Below are 14109 nucleotides of genomic sequence, written 5' to 3'. Positions count from 1 at the left end.
TCTTGTTCAAACAGCTGAGAAGTGAGTGTGACACTGTTTACATTTATTTTTCCCGCCAAAAGGATTTGGCGTTTTCGGGAAAAGGTTTTGGTGAAACACTGAAAAACTCATTTTCCTAGAGCTATCGAACAGTATGAAAGTATTGAGAACACTATGAAATAAAAATGTTAGTTAGGCTAGGGTTCCAAGTAATGTTTTACTGTGCCTTTAAAAAGCCGGTATGACACTCGTGTTAAAATGAAAAGTCTCATTGCTCAAAACAACAGACCAGGGGAATGGCAGAGTGTCTCTAGAACTCCTGGAATACGTTTCAGAACCCGAACATCTCTACTGAATTTTTAAATACTGAGAATTTGTATCCAAAGCTCTGTTAAAGGTAGGATAGACTGTCAAGTGGTAATAATGTTGAAAGTGCTGGTATATTTGTAAAAAAGGTTGTTTTACAAAATTAGAATTCACAATGAAAAAGCTTGAGACACTGGAAGAAAGAGACTCCAACTCGGGAAATTCACAATGATTACCTAGGTTAATATCTAAGAAAGTGCTTCAAACACTAGGAATACGTGAATAAAGGGCCTTAATATCTGTAACACATTGTTTCCTGACAAGGAAATCGTGTTCAAAGAACATAGAACCGAGTTGGATACTGGTTACATTTATTATTCCGGGACAATGAGTTGGCGATTTTGAAAGAAGCCTGGTTAGGCCATTAAACCGGATGTGATGACGTCACCAAGGGGGAGGGGCCACGTGGGCAGGCTTAATTGATCCCAGGTGATAATGATTTGGCCAGGGGACCAGCTGGGAGTGATGACGTCATCGAGATTAGTTCTGGTATTAGGGTTAGAGAATTGGGGTTCTGTTCATGTTTAGGGTTAGGATAAGGTTTTGGGCTAGGTAGGGTTCAGGCTCAGATGTGGGCTAGGTTTAGGGTTTGGGTTATAGGGTTAGGGACTGGGTTACGGTCACAGTGTAGTAATTTTAGCTATTCACAATGAATGAGCTTCAATCACTGGACAATTTGGTGTGTAGCACTCAGAACTTAGGACTCCAGACTAGGGAAATATTTAGAAATGTGCTTCACACAATAGGAATACATATTCCAATAGACTGAATATCTGAACAGCACAATTTTGTCACTGGGAAATCTTGTTGAAACAGCTGAGAAGCGAGTGTGACACTGTTTACATTTATTTATCCCGCCAAAAGGAGTTGGCGTTTTCGGGAAAAGGTTTTGGTGAAACACTGAAAAACTCATTTTCCTAGAGCTATCGAACAGTATGAAAGTATTGAGAACACTATGAAATAAAAATGTTAGTTAGGCTAGGGTTCCAAGTAATGTTTTACTGTGCCTTTAAAAAGCCAGTATGACACCCATGTTAAAATGAAAAGTCTCATTGCTCAAAACAACAGACCAGGGGAATGGCAGAGTGTCTCTAGAACTCCAGGAATACGTTTTAGAACCCGAACATCTCTACTGAATTTTGAAATACTGAGAATTTGTATCCAAAGCGCTGTGAAAGGTAGGATAGACTGTCAAGTGGTAATAATGTTGAAAGTGCTGGTATATTTGTAAAAAAGGTTGTTTTACAAAATTAGAATTCACAATGAAAAAGCTTGAGACACTGGAAGAAAGAGACTCCAACTCGGGAAATTCACAATGATAACCTAGGTTAATATCTAAGAAAGTGCTTCAAACACTAGGAATACGTGAATAAAGGGCCTTAATATCTGTAACACATTGTTTCCTGACAAGGAAATCGTGTTCAAAGAACATAGAACCGAGTTGGATACTGGTTACATTTATTATTCCGGGACAATGAGTTGGCGATTTTGAAAGAAGCCTGGTTAGGCCATTAAACCGGATGTGATGACGTCACCAAGGGGGAGGGGCCACGTGGGCAGGCTTAATAGATCCCAGGTGATAATGATTTGGCCAGGGGACCAGCTGGGAGTGATGACGTCATCGAGATTAGTTCTGGTATTAGGGTTAGAGAATTGGGGCTCTGTTCATGGTTAGGGTTAGGATAAGGTTTTGGGCTAGGTAGGGTTCAGGCTCAGATGTGGGCTAGGTTTAGGGTTTGGGTCATAGGGTTAGGGACTGGGTTACGGTCACAGTGTAGTAATTTTAGCTATTCACAATGAATGAGCTTCAATCACTGGACAATTTGTTGTGTAGCACTCAGAACTTAGGACTCCAGACTAGGGTAATATTTAGAAATGTGCTTCACACAATAGGAATACATATTCCAATAGACTGAATATCTGAACAGCACAATTTTGTCACTGGGAAATCTTGTTCAAACAGCTGAGAAGCGAGTGTGACACTGTTTACATTTATTTTTCCCGCCAAAAGGATTTGGCGTTTTCGGGAAAAGGTTTTGGTGAAACACTGAAAAACTCATTTTCCTAGAGCTATCGAACAGTATGAAAGTATTGAGAACACTATGAAATAAAAATGTTAGTTAGGCTAGGGTTCCAAGTAATGTTTTACTGTGCCTTTAAAAAGCCGGTATGACACCCGTGTTAAAATGAAAAGTCTCATTGCTCAAAACAACAGACCAGGGGAATGGCAGAGTGTCTCTAGAACTCCTGGAATACGTTTCAGAACCCGAACATCTCTACTGAATTTTTAAATACTGAGAATTTGTATCCAAAGCTCTGTGAAAGGTAGGATAGACTGTCAAGTGGTAATAATGTTGAAAGTGCTGGTATATTTGTAAAAAAGGTTGTTTTACAAAATTAGAATTCACAATGAAAAAGCTTGAGACACTGGAAGAAAGAGACTCCAACTCGGGAAATTCACAATGATTACCTAGGTTAATATCTAAGAAAGTGCTTCAAACACTAGGAATACGTGAATAAAGGGCCTTAATATCTGTAACACATTGTTTCCTGACAAGGAAATCGTGTTCAAAGAACATAGAACCGAGTTGGATACTGGTTACATTTATTATTCCGGGACAATGAGTTGGCGATTTTGAAAGAAGCCTGGTTAGGCCATTAAACCGGATGTGATGATGTCACCAAGGGGGAGGGGCCACGTGGGCAGGCTTAATAGATCCCAGGTGATAATGATTTGGCCAGGGGACCAGCTGGGAGTGATGACGTCATCGAGATTAGTTCTGGTATTAGGGTTAGAGAATTGGGGCTCTGTTCATGGTTAGGGTTAGGATAAGGTTTTGGGCTAGGTAGGGTTCAGGCTCAGATGTGGGCTAGGTTTAGGGTTTGGGTCATAGGGTTAGGGACTGGGTTACGGTCACAGTGTAGTAATTTTAGCTATTCACAATGAATGAGCTTCAATCACTGGACAATTTGTTGTGTAGCACTCAGAACTTAGGACTCCAGACTAGGGAAATATTTAGAAATGTGCTTCACACAATAGGAATACATATTCCAATAGACTGAATATCTGAACAGCACAATTTTGTCACTGGGAAATCTTGTTCAAACAGCTGAGAAGCGAGTGTGACACTGTTTACATTTATTTATCCCGCCAAAAGGAGTTTGCGTTTTCGGGAAAAGGTTTTGGTGAAACACTGAAAAACTCATTTTCCTAGAGCTATCGAACAGTATGAAAGTATTGAGAACGCTATGAAATAAAAATGTTAGTTAGGCTAGGGTTCCAAGTAACGTTTTACTGTGCCTTTAAAAAGCCGGTATGACACCCGTGTTAAAATGAAAAGTCTCATTGCTCAAAACAACAGACCAGGGGAATGGCAGAGTGTCTCTAGAACTCCTGGAATACGTTTCAGAACCCGAACATCTCTACTGAATTTTGAAATACTGAGAATTTGTATCCAAAGCTCTGTGAAAGGTAGGATAGACTGTCAAGTGGTAATAATGTTGAAAGTGCTGGTATATTTGTAAAAAAGGTTGTTTTACAAAATTAGAATTCACAATGAAAAAGCTTGAGACACTGGAAGAAAGAGACTCCAACTCGGGAAATTCACAATGATAACCTAGGTTAATATCTAAGAAAGTGCTTCAAACACTAGGAATACGTGAATAAATGGCCTTAATATCTGTAACACATTGTTTCCTGACAAGGAAATAGTGTTCAAAGAACATAGAACCGAGTTCGATACTGGTTACATTTATTATTCCGGGACAATGAGTTGGCGATTTTGAAAGAAGCCTGGTTAGGCCATTAAACCGGATGTGATGACGTCACCAAGGGGAGGGGCCACGTGGGCAGGCTTAATAGATCCCAGGTGATAATGATTTGGCCAGGGGACCAGCTGGGAGTGATGACGTCATCGAGATTAGTTCTGGTATTAGGGTTAGAGAATTGGGGCTCTGTTCATGGTTAGGGTTAGGATAAGGTTTTGGGCAAGGTAGGGTTCAGGCTCAGATGTGGGCTAGGTTTAGGGTTTGGGTCATAGGGTTAGGGACTGGGTTACGGTCACAGTGTAGTAATTTTAGCTATTCACAATGAATGAGCTTCAATCACTGGACAATTTGTTGTGTAGCACTCAGAACTTACGACTCCAGACTAGGGAAATATTTAGAAATGTGCTTCACACAATAGGAATACATATTCCAATAGACTGAATATCTGAACAGCACAATTTTGTCACTGGGAAATCTTGTTCAAACAGCTGAGAAGCGAGTGTGACACTGTTTACATTTATTTTTCCCGCCAAAAGGATTTGGCGTTTTCGGGAAAAGGTTTTGGTGAAACACTGAAAAACTCATTTTCCTAGAGCTATCGAACAGTATGAAAGTATTGAGAACACTATGAAATAAAAATGTTAGTTAGGCTAGGGTTCCAAGTAATGTTTTACTGTGCCTTTAAAAAGCCGGTATGACACCCGTGTTAAAATGAAAAGTCTCATTGCTCAAAACAACAGACCAGGGGAATGGCAGAGTGTCTCTAGAACTCCTGGAATACGTTTCAGAACCCGAACATCTCTACTGAATTTTTAAATACTGAGAATTTGTATCCAAAGCTCTGTGAAAGGTAGGATAGACTGTCAAGTGGTAATAATGTTGAAAGTGCTGGTATATTTGTAAAAAAGGTTGTTTTACAAAATTAGAATTCACAATGAAAAAGCTTGAGACACTGGAAGAAAGAGACTCCAACTCGGGAAATTCACAATGATAACCTAGGTTAATATCTAAGAAAGTGCTTCAAACACTAGGAATACGTGAATAAATGGCCTTAATATCTGTAACACATTGTTTCCTGACAAGGAAATCGTGTTCAAAGAACATAGAACTGAGTTGGATACTGGTTACATTTATTATTCCGGGACAATGAGTTGGCGATTTTGAAAGAAGCCTGGTTAGGCCATTAAACCGGATGTGATGACGTCACCAAGGGGGAGGGGCCACGTGGGCAGGCTTAATTGATCCCAGGTGATAATGATTTGGCCAGGGGACCAGCTGGGAGTGATGACGTCATCGAGATTAGTTCTGGTATTAGGGTTAGAGAATTGGGGTTCTGTTCATGGTTAGGGTTAGGATAAGGTTTTGGGCTAGGTAGGGTTCAGGCTCAGGTGTGGGCTAGGTTTAGGGTTTGGGTTAGAGGGTTAGGGACAGGCTTATGGTCACAGTGTAGTAATGTTGGCTATTCACAATGAATGAGCTTCAATCACTGGACAATTTGGTGTGTAGCACTCAGAACTTACGACTCCAGACTAGGGAAATATTTAGAAATGTGCTTCACACAATAGGAATACATATTCCAATAGACTGAATATCTGAACAGCACAATTTTGTCACGGGAAATCTTGTTCAAACAGCTGAGAAGCGAGTGTGACACTGTTTACATTTATTTTTCCCGCCAAAAGGAGTTGGCGTTTTCGGGAAAAGGTTTTGGTGAAACACTGAAAAACTCATTTTCCTAGAGCTATCGAACAGTATGAAAGTATTGAGAACACTATGAAATAAAAATGTTAGTTAGGCTAGGGTTCCAAGTAATGTTTTACTGTGCCTTTAAAAAGCCGGTATGACACCCGTGTTAAAATGAAAAGTCTCATTGCTCAAAACAACAGACCAGGGGAATGGCAGAGTGTCTCTAGAACTCCTGGAATACGTTTCAGAACCCGAACATCTCTACTGAATTTTTAAATACTGAGAATTTGTATCCAAAGCTCTGTGAAAGGTAGGATAGACTGTCAAGTGGTAATAATGTTGAAAGTGCTGGTATATTTGTAAAAAAGGTTGTTTTACAAAATTAGAATTCACAATGAAAAAGCTTGAGACACTGGAAGAAAGAGACTCCAACTCGGGAAATTCACAATGATAACCTAGGTTAATATCTAAGAAAGTGCTTCAAACACTAGGAATACGTGAATAAATGGCCTTAATATCTGTAACACATTGTTTCCTGACAAGGAAATCGTGTTCAAAGAACATAGAACTGAGTTGGATACTGGTTACATTTATTATTCCGGGACAATGAGTTGGCGATTTTGAAAGAAGCCTGGTTAGGCCATTAAACTGGATGTGATGACGTCACCAAGGGGGAGGGGCCACGTGGGCAGGCTTAATTGATCCCAGGTGATAATGATTTGGCCAGGGGACCAGCTGGGAGTGATGACGTCATCGAGATTAGTTCTGGTATTAGGGTTAGAGAATTGGGGTTCTGTTCATGTTTAGGGTTAGGATAAGGTTTTGGGCTAGGTAGGGTTCAGGCTCAGATGTGGGCTAGGTTTAGGGTTTGGGTTATAGGGTTAGGGACTGGGTTACGGTCACAGTGTAGTAATTTTAGCTATTCACAATGAATGAGCTTCAATCACTGTACAATTTGGTGTGTAGCACTCAGAACTTAGGACTCCAGACTAGGGAAATATTTAGAAATGTGCTTCACACAATAGGAATACATATTCCAATAGACTGAATATCTGAACAGCACAATTTTGTCACTGGGAAATCTTGTTGAAACAGCTGAGAAGCGAGTGTGACACTGTTTACATTTATTTATCCCGCCAAAAGGAGTTGGCGTTTTCGGGAAAAGGTTTTGGTGAAACACTGAAAAACTCATTTTCCTAGAGCTATCGAACAGTATGAAAGTATTGAGAACACTATGAAATAAAAATGTTAGTTAGGCTAGGGTTCCAAGTAATGTTTTACTGTGCCTTTAAAAAGCCAGTATGACACCTATGTTAAAATGAAAAGTCTCATTGCTCAAAACAACAGACCAGGGGAATGGCAGAGTGTCTCTAGAACTCCAGGAATACGTTTTAGAACCCGAATATCTCTACTGAATTTTGAAATACTGAGAATTTGTATCCAAAGCGCTGTGAAAGGTAGGATAGACTGTCAAGTGGTAATAATGTTGAAAGTGCTGGTATATTTGTAAAAAAGGTTGTTTTACAAAATTAGAATTCACAATGAAAAAGCTTGAGACACTGGAAGAAAGAGACTCCAACTCGGGAAATTCACAATGATTACCTAGGTTAATATCTAAGAAAGTGCTTCAAACACTAGGAATACGTGAATAAAGGGCCTTAATATCTGTAACACATTGTTTCCTGACAAGGAAATCGTGTTCAAAGAACATAGAACCGAGTTGGATACTGGTTACATTTATTATTCCGGGACAATGAGTTGGCGATTTTGAAAGAAGCCTGGTTAGGCCATTAAACCGGATGTGATGACGTCACCAAGGGGGAGGGGCCACGTGGGCAGGCTTAATAGATCCCAGGTGATAATGATTTGGCCAGGGGACCAGCTGGGAGTGATGACGTCATCGAGATTAGTTCTGGTATTAGGGTTAGAGAATTGGGGCTCTGTTCATGGTTAGGGTTAGGATAAGGTTTTGGGCTAGGTAGGGTTCAGGCTCAGATGTGGGCTAGGTTTAGGGTTTGGGTCATAGGGTTAGGGACTGGGTTACGGTCACAGTGTAGTAATTTTAGCTATTCACAATGAATGAGCTTCAATCACTGGACAATTTGTTGTGTAGCACTCAGAACTTAGGACTCCAGACTAGGGAAATATTTAGAAATGTGCTTCACACAATAGGAATACATATTCCAATAGACTGAATATCTGAACAGCACAATTTTGTCACTGGGAAATCTTGTTCAAACAGCTGAGAAGCGAGTGTGACACTGTTTACATTTATTTTTCCCGCCAAAAGGATTTGGCGTTTTCGGGAAAAGGTTTTGGTGAAACACTGAAAAACTCATTTTCCTAGAGCTATCGAACAGTATGAAAGTATTGAGAACACTATGAAATAAAAATGTTAGTTAGGCTAGGGTTCCAAGTAATGTTTTACTGTGCCTTTAAAAAGCCGGTATGACACCCGTGTTAAAATGAAAAGTCTCATTGCTCAAAACAACAGACCAGGGGAATGGCAGAGTATCTCTAGAACTCCTGGAATACGTTTCAGAACCCGAACATCTGTACTGAATTTTTAAATACTGAGAATTTGTATCCAAAGCTCTGTGAAAGGTAGGATAGACTGTCAAGTGGTAATAATGTTGAAAGTGCTGGTATATTTGTAAAAAAGGTTGTTTTACAAAATTAGAATTCACAATGAAAAAGCTTGAGACACTGGAAGAAAGAGACTCCAACTCGGGAAATTCACAATGATTACCTAGGTTAATATCTAAGAAAGTGCTTCAAACACTAGGAATACGTGAATAAAGGGCCTTAATATCTGTAACACATTGTTTCCTGACAAGGAAATCGTGTTCAAAGAACATAGAACCGAGTTGGATACTGGTTACATTTATTATTCCGGGACAATGAGTTGGCGATTTTGAAAGAAGCCTGGTTAGGCCATTAAACCGGATGTGATGACGTCACCAAGGGGGAGGGGCCACGTGGGCAGGCTTAATAGATCCCAGGTGATAATGATTTGGCCAGGGGACCAGCTGGGAGTGATGACGTCATCGAGATTAGTTCTGGTATTAGGGTTAGAGAATTGGGGCTCTGTTCATGGTTAGGGTTAGGATAAGGTTTTGGGCTAGGTAGGGTTCAGGCTCAGATGTGGGCTAGGTTTAGGGTTTGGGTCATAGGGTTAGGGACTGGGTTACGGTCACAGTGTAGTAATTTTAGCTATTCACAATGAATGAGCTTCAATCACTGGACAATTTGTTGTGTAGCACTCAGAACTTAGGACTCCAGACTAGGGAAATATTTAGAAATGTGCTTCACACAATAGGAATACATATTCCAATAGACTGAATATCTGAACAGCACAATTTTGTCACTGGGAAATCTTGTTCAAACAGCTGAGAAGCGAGTGTGACACTGTTTACATTTATTTATCCCGCCAAAAGGAGTTTGCGTTTTCGGGAAAAGGTTTTGGTGAAACACTGAAAAACTCATTTTCCTAGAGCTATCGAACAGTATGAAAGTATTGAGAACACTATGAAATAAAAATGTTAGTTAGGCTAGGGTTCCAAGTAACGTTTTACTGTGCCTTTAAAAAGCCGGTATGACACCCGTGTTAAAATGAAAAGTCTCATTGCTCAAAACAACAGACCAGGGGAATGGCAGAGTGTCTCTAGAACTCCTGGAATACGTTTCAGAACCCGAACATCTCTACTGAATTTTTAAATACTGAGAATTTGTATCCAAAGCTCTGTGAAAGGTAGGATAGACTGTCAAGTGGTAATAATGTTGAAAGTGCTGGTATATTTGTAAAAAAGGTTGTTTTACAAAATTAGAATTCACAATGAAAAAGCTTGAGACACTGGAAGAAAGAGACTCCAACTCGGGAAATTCACAATGATAACCTAGGTTAATATCTAAGAAAGTCCTTCAAACACTAGGAATACGTGAATAAATGGCCTTAATATCTGTAACACATTGTTTCCTGACAAGGAAATCGTGTTCAAAGAACATAGAACTGAGTTGGATACTGGTTACATTTATTATTCCGGGACAATGAGTTGGCGATTTTGAAAGAAGCCTGGTTAGGCCATTAAACCGGATGTGATGACGTCACCAAGGGGGAGGGGCCACGTGGGCAGGCTTAATAGATCCCAGGTGATAATGATTTGGCCAGGGGACCAGCTGGGAGTGATGACGTCATCGAGATTAGTTCTGGTATTAGGGTTAGAGAATTGGGGCTCTGTTCATGGTTAGGGTTAGGAGAAGGTTTTGGGCTAGGTAGGGTTCAGGCTCAGATGTGGGCTAGGTTTAGGGTTTGGGTCATAGGGTTAGGGACTGGGTTACGGTCACAGTGTAGTAATTTTAGCTATTCACAATGAATGAGCTTCAATCACTGGACAATTTGTTGTGTAGCACTCAGAACTTAGGACTCCAGACTAGGGAAATATTTAGAAATGTGCTTCACACAATAGGAATACATATTCCAATAGACTGAGTATCTGAACAGCACAATTTTGTCACTGGGAAATCTTGTTCAAATAGCTGAGAAGCGAGTGTGACACTGTTTACATTTATTTTTCCCGCCAAAAGGATTTGGCGTTTTCGGGAAAAGGTTTTGGTGAAACACTGAAAAACTCATTTTCCTAGAGCTATCGAACAGTATGAAAGTATTGAGAACACTATGAAATAAAAATGTTAGTTAGGCTAGGGTTCCAAGTAATGTTTTACTGTGCCTTTAAAAAGCCGGTATGACACCCGTGTTAAAATGAAAAGTCTCATTGCTCAAAACAACAGACCAGGGGAATGGCAGAGTATCTCTAGAACTCCTGGAATACGTTTCAGAACCCGAACATCTGTACTGAATTTTTAAATACTGAGAATTTGTATCCAAAGCTCTGTGAAAGGTAGGATAGACTGTCAAGTGGTAATAATGTTGAAAGTGCTGGTATATTTGTAAAAAAGGTTGTTTTACAAAATTAGAATTCACAATGAAAAAGCTTGAGACACTGGAAGAAAGAGACTCCAACTCGGGAAATTCACAATGATTACCTAGGTTAATATCTAAGAAAGTGCTTCAAACACTAGGAATACGTGAATAAAGGGCCTTAATATCTGTAACACATTGTTTCCTGACAAGGAAATCGTGTTCAAAGAACATAGAACCGAGTTGGATACTGGTTACATTTATTATTCCGGGACAATGAGTTGGCGATTTTGAAAGAAGCCTGGTTAGGCCATTAAACCGGATGTGATGACGTCACCAAGGGGGAGGGGCCACGTGGGCAGGCTTAATAGATCCCAGGTGATAATGATTTGGCCAGGGGACCAGCTGGGAGTGATGACGTCATCGAGATTAGTTCTGGTATTAGGGTTAGAGAATTGGGGCTCTGTTCATGGTTAGGGTTAGGATAAGGTTTTGGGCTAGGTAGGGTTCAGGCTCAGATGTGGGCTAGGTTTAGGGTTTGGGTCATAGGGTTAGGGACTGGGTTACGGTCACAGTGTAGTAATTTTAGCTATTCACAATGAATGAGCTTCAATCACTGGACAATTTGTTGTGTAGCACTCAGAACTTAGGACTCCAGACTAGGGAAATATTTAGAAATGTGCTTCACACAATAGGAATACATATTCCAATAGACTGAATATCTGAACAGCACAATTTTGTCACTGGGAAATCTTGTTCAAACAGCTGAGAAGCGAGTGTGACACTGTTTACATTTATTTATCCCGCCAAAAGGAGTTTGCGTTTTCGGGAAAAGGTTTTGGTGAAACACTGAAAAACTCATTTTCCTAGAGCTATCGAACAGTATGAAAGTATTGAGAACACTATGAAATAAAAATGTTAGTTAGGCTAGGGTTCCAAGTAACGTTTTACTGTGCCTTTAAAAAGCCGGTATGACACCCGTGTTAAAATGAAAAGTCTCATTGCTCAAAACAACAGACCAGGGGAATGGCAGAGTGTCTCTAGAACTCCTGGAATACGTTTCAGAACCCGAACATCTCTACTGAATTTTTAAATACTGAGAATTTGTATCCAAAGCTCTGTGAAAGGTAGGATAGACTGTCAAGTGGTAATAATGTTGAAAGTGCTGGTATATTTGTAAAAAAGGTTGTTTTACAAAATTAGAATTCACAATGAAAAAGCTTGAGACACTGGAAGAAAGAGACTCCAACTCGGGAAATTCACAATGATAACCTAGGTTAATATCTAAGAAAGTCCTTCAAACACTAGGAATACGTGAATAAATGGCCTTAATATCTGTAACACATTGTTTCCTGACAAGGAAATCGTGTTCAAAGAACATAGAACTGAGTTGGATACTGGTTACATTTATTATTCCGGGACAATGAGTTGGCGATTTTGAAAGAAGCCAGGTTAGGCCATTAAACCGGATGTGATGACGTCACCAAGGGGGAGGGGCCACGTGGGCAGGCTTAATAGATCCCAGGTGATAATGATTTGGCCAGGGGACCAGCTGGGAGTGATGACGTCATCGAGATTAGTTCTGGTATTAGGGTTAGAGAATTGGGGCTCTGTTCATGGTTAGGGTTAGGAGAAGGTTTTGGGCTAGGTAGGGTTCAGGCTCAGATGTGGGCTAGGTTTAGGGTTTGGGTCATAGGGTTAGGGACTGGGTTACGGTCACAGTGTAGTAATTTTAGCTATTCACAATGAATGAGCTTCAATCACTGGACAATTTGTTGTGTAGCACTCAGAACTTAGGACTCCAGACTAGGGAAATATTTAGAAATGTGCTTCACACAATAGGAATACATATTCCAATAGACTGAATATCTGAACAGCACAATTTTGTCACTGGGAAATCTTGTTCAAATAGCTGAGAAGCGAGTGTGACACTGTTTACATTTATTTTTCCCGCCAAAAGGATTTGGCGTTTTCGGGAAAAGGTTTTGGTGAAACACTGAAAAACTCATTTTCCTACAGCTATCGAACAGTATGAAAGTATTGAGAACACTATGAAATAAAAATGTTAGTTAGGCTAGGGTTCCAAGTAATGTTTTACTGTGCCTTTAAAAAGCCGGTATGACACCCGTGTTAAAATGAAAAGTCTCATTGCTCAAAACAACAGACCAGGGGAATGGCAGAGTGTCTCTAGAACTCCTGGAATAAGTTTCAGAACCCGAACATCTCTACTGAATTTTTAAATACTGAGAATTTGTATCCAAAGCGCTGTGAAAGGTAGGATAGACTGTCAAGTGGTAATAATGTTGAAAGTGCTGGTATATTTGTAAAAAGGGTTGTTTTACAAAATTAGATTCACAATGAAAAAGCTTGAGACACTGGAAGAGAGAGACTCCAACTCGGGAAATTCACAATGATAACCTAGGTTAATATCTAAGAAAGTGCTTCAAACACTAGGAATACGTGAATAAAGGGCCTTAATATCTGTAACACATTGTTTCCTGACAAGGAAATCGTGTTCAAAGAACATAGAACCGAGTTGGATACTGGTTACATTTATTATTCCGGGACAATGAGTTGGCGATTTTGAAAGAAGCCTGGTTAGGCCATTAAACCGGATGTGATGAAGTCACCAAGGGGGAGGGGCCACGTGGGCAGGCTTAATTGATCCCAGGTGATAATGATTTGGCCAGGGGACCAGCTGGGAGTGATGACGTCATCGAGATTAGTTCTGGTATTAGGGTTAGAGAATTGGGGTTCTGTTCATGGTTAGGGTTAGGATAAGGTTTTGGGCTAGGTAGGGTTCAGGCTCAGGTGTGGGCTAGGTTTAGGGTTTGGGTTAGAGGGTTAGGGACAGGCTTATGGTCACAGTGTAGTAATGTTGGCTATTCACAATGAATGAGCTTCAATCACTGGACAATTTGGTGTGTAGCACTCAGAACTTACGACTCCAGACTAGGGAAATATTTAGAAATGTGCTTCACACAATAGGAATACATATTCCAATAGACTGAATATCTGAACAGCACAATTTTGTCACTGGGAAATCTTGTTCAAACAGCTGAGAAGCGAGTGTGACACTGTTTACATTTATTTTTCCCGCCAAAAGGATTTGGCGTTTTCGGGAAAAGGTTTTGGTGAAACACTGAAAAACTCATTTTCCTACAGCTATCGAACAGTATGAAAGTATTGAGAACACTATGAAATAAAAATGTTAGTTAGGCTAGGGTTCCAAGTAATGTTTTACTGTGCCTTTAAAAAGCCGGTATGACACCCGTGTTAAAATGAAAAGTCTCATTGCTCAAAACAACAGACCAGGGGAATGGCAGAGTGTCTCTAGAACTCCTGGAATACGTTTCAGAACCCGAACATCTCTACTGAATTTTTAAATACTG

The sequence above is a fragment of the Cnephaeus nilssonii genome (genome assembly GCF_951640355.1).
Source record: "Cnephaeus nilssonii genome assembly, chromosome: 22".
Taxonomy (NCBI): Eukaryota; Metazoa; Chordata; class Mammalia; order Chiroptera; family Vespertilionidae; genus Cnephaeus; species Cnephaeus nilssonii.
The sequence above is the reverse complement of the archived record's forward strand: the minus strand, read 5'-3'. Positions refer to the sequence as shown.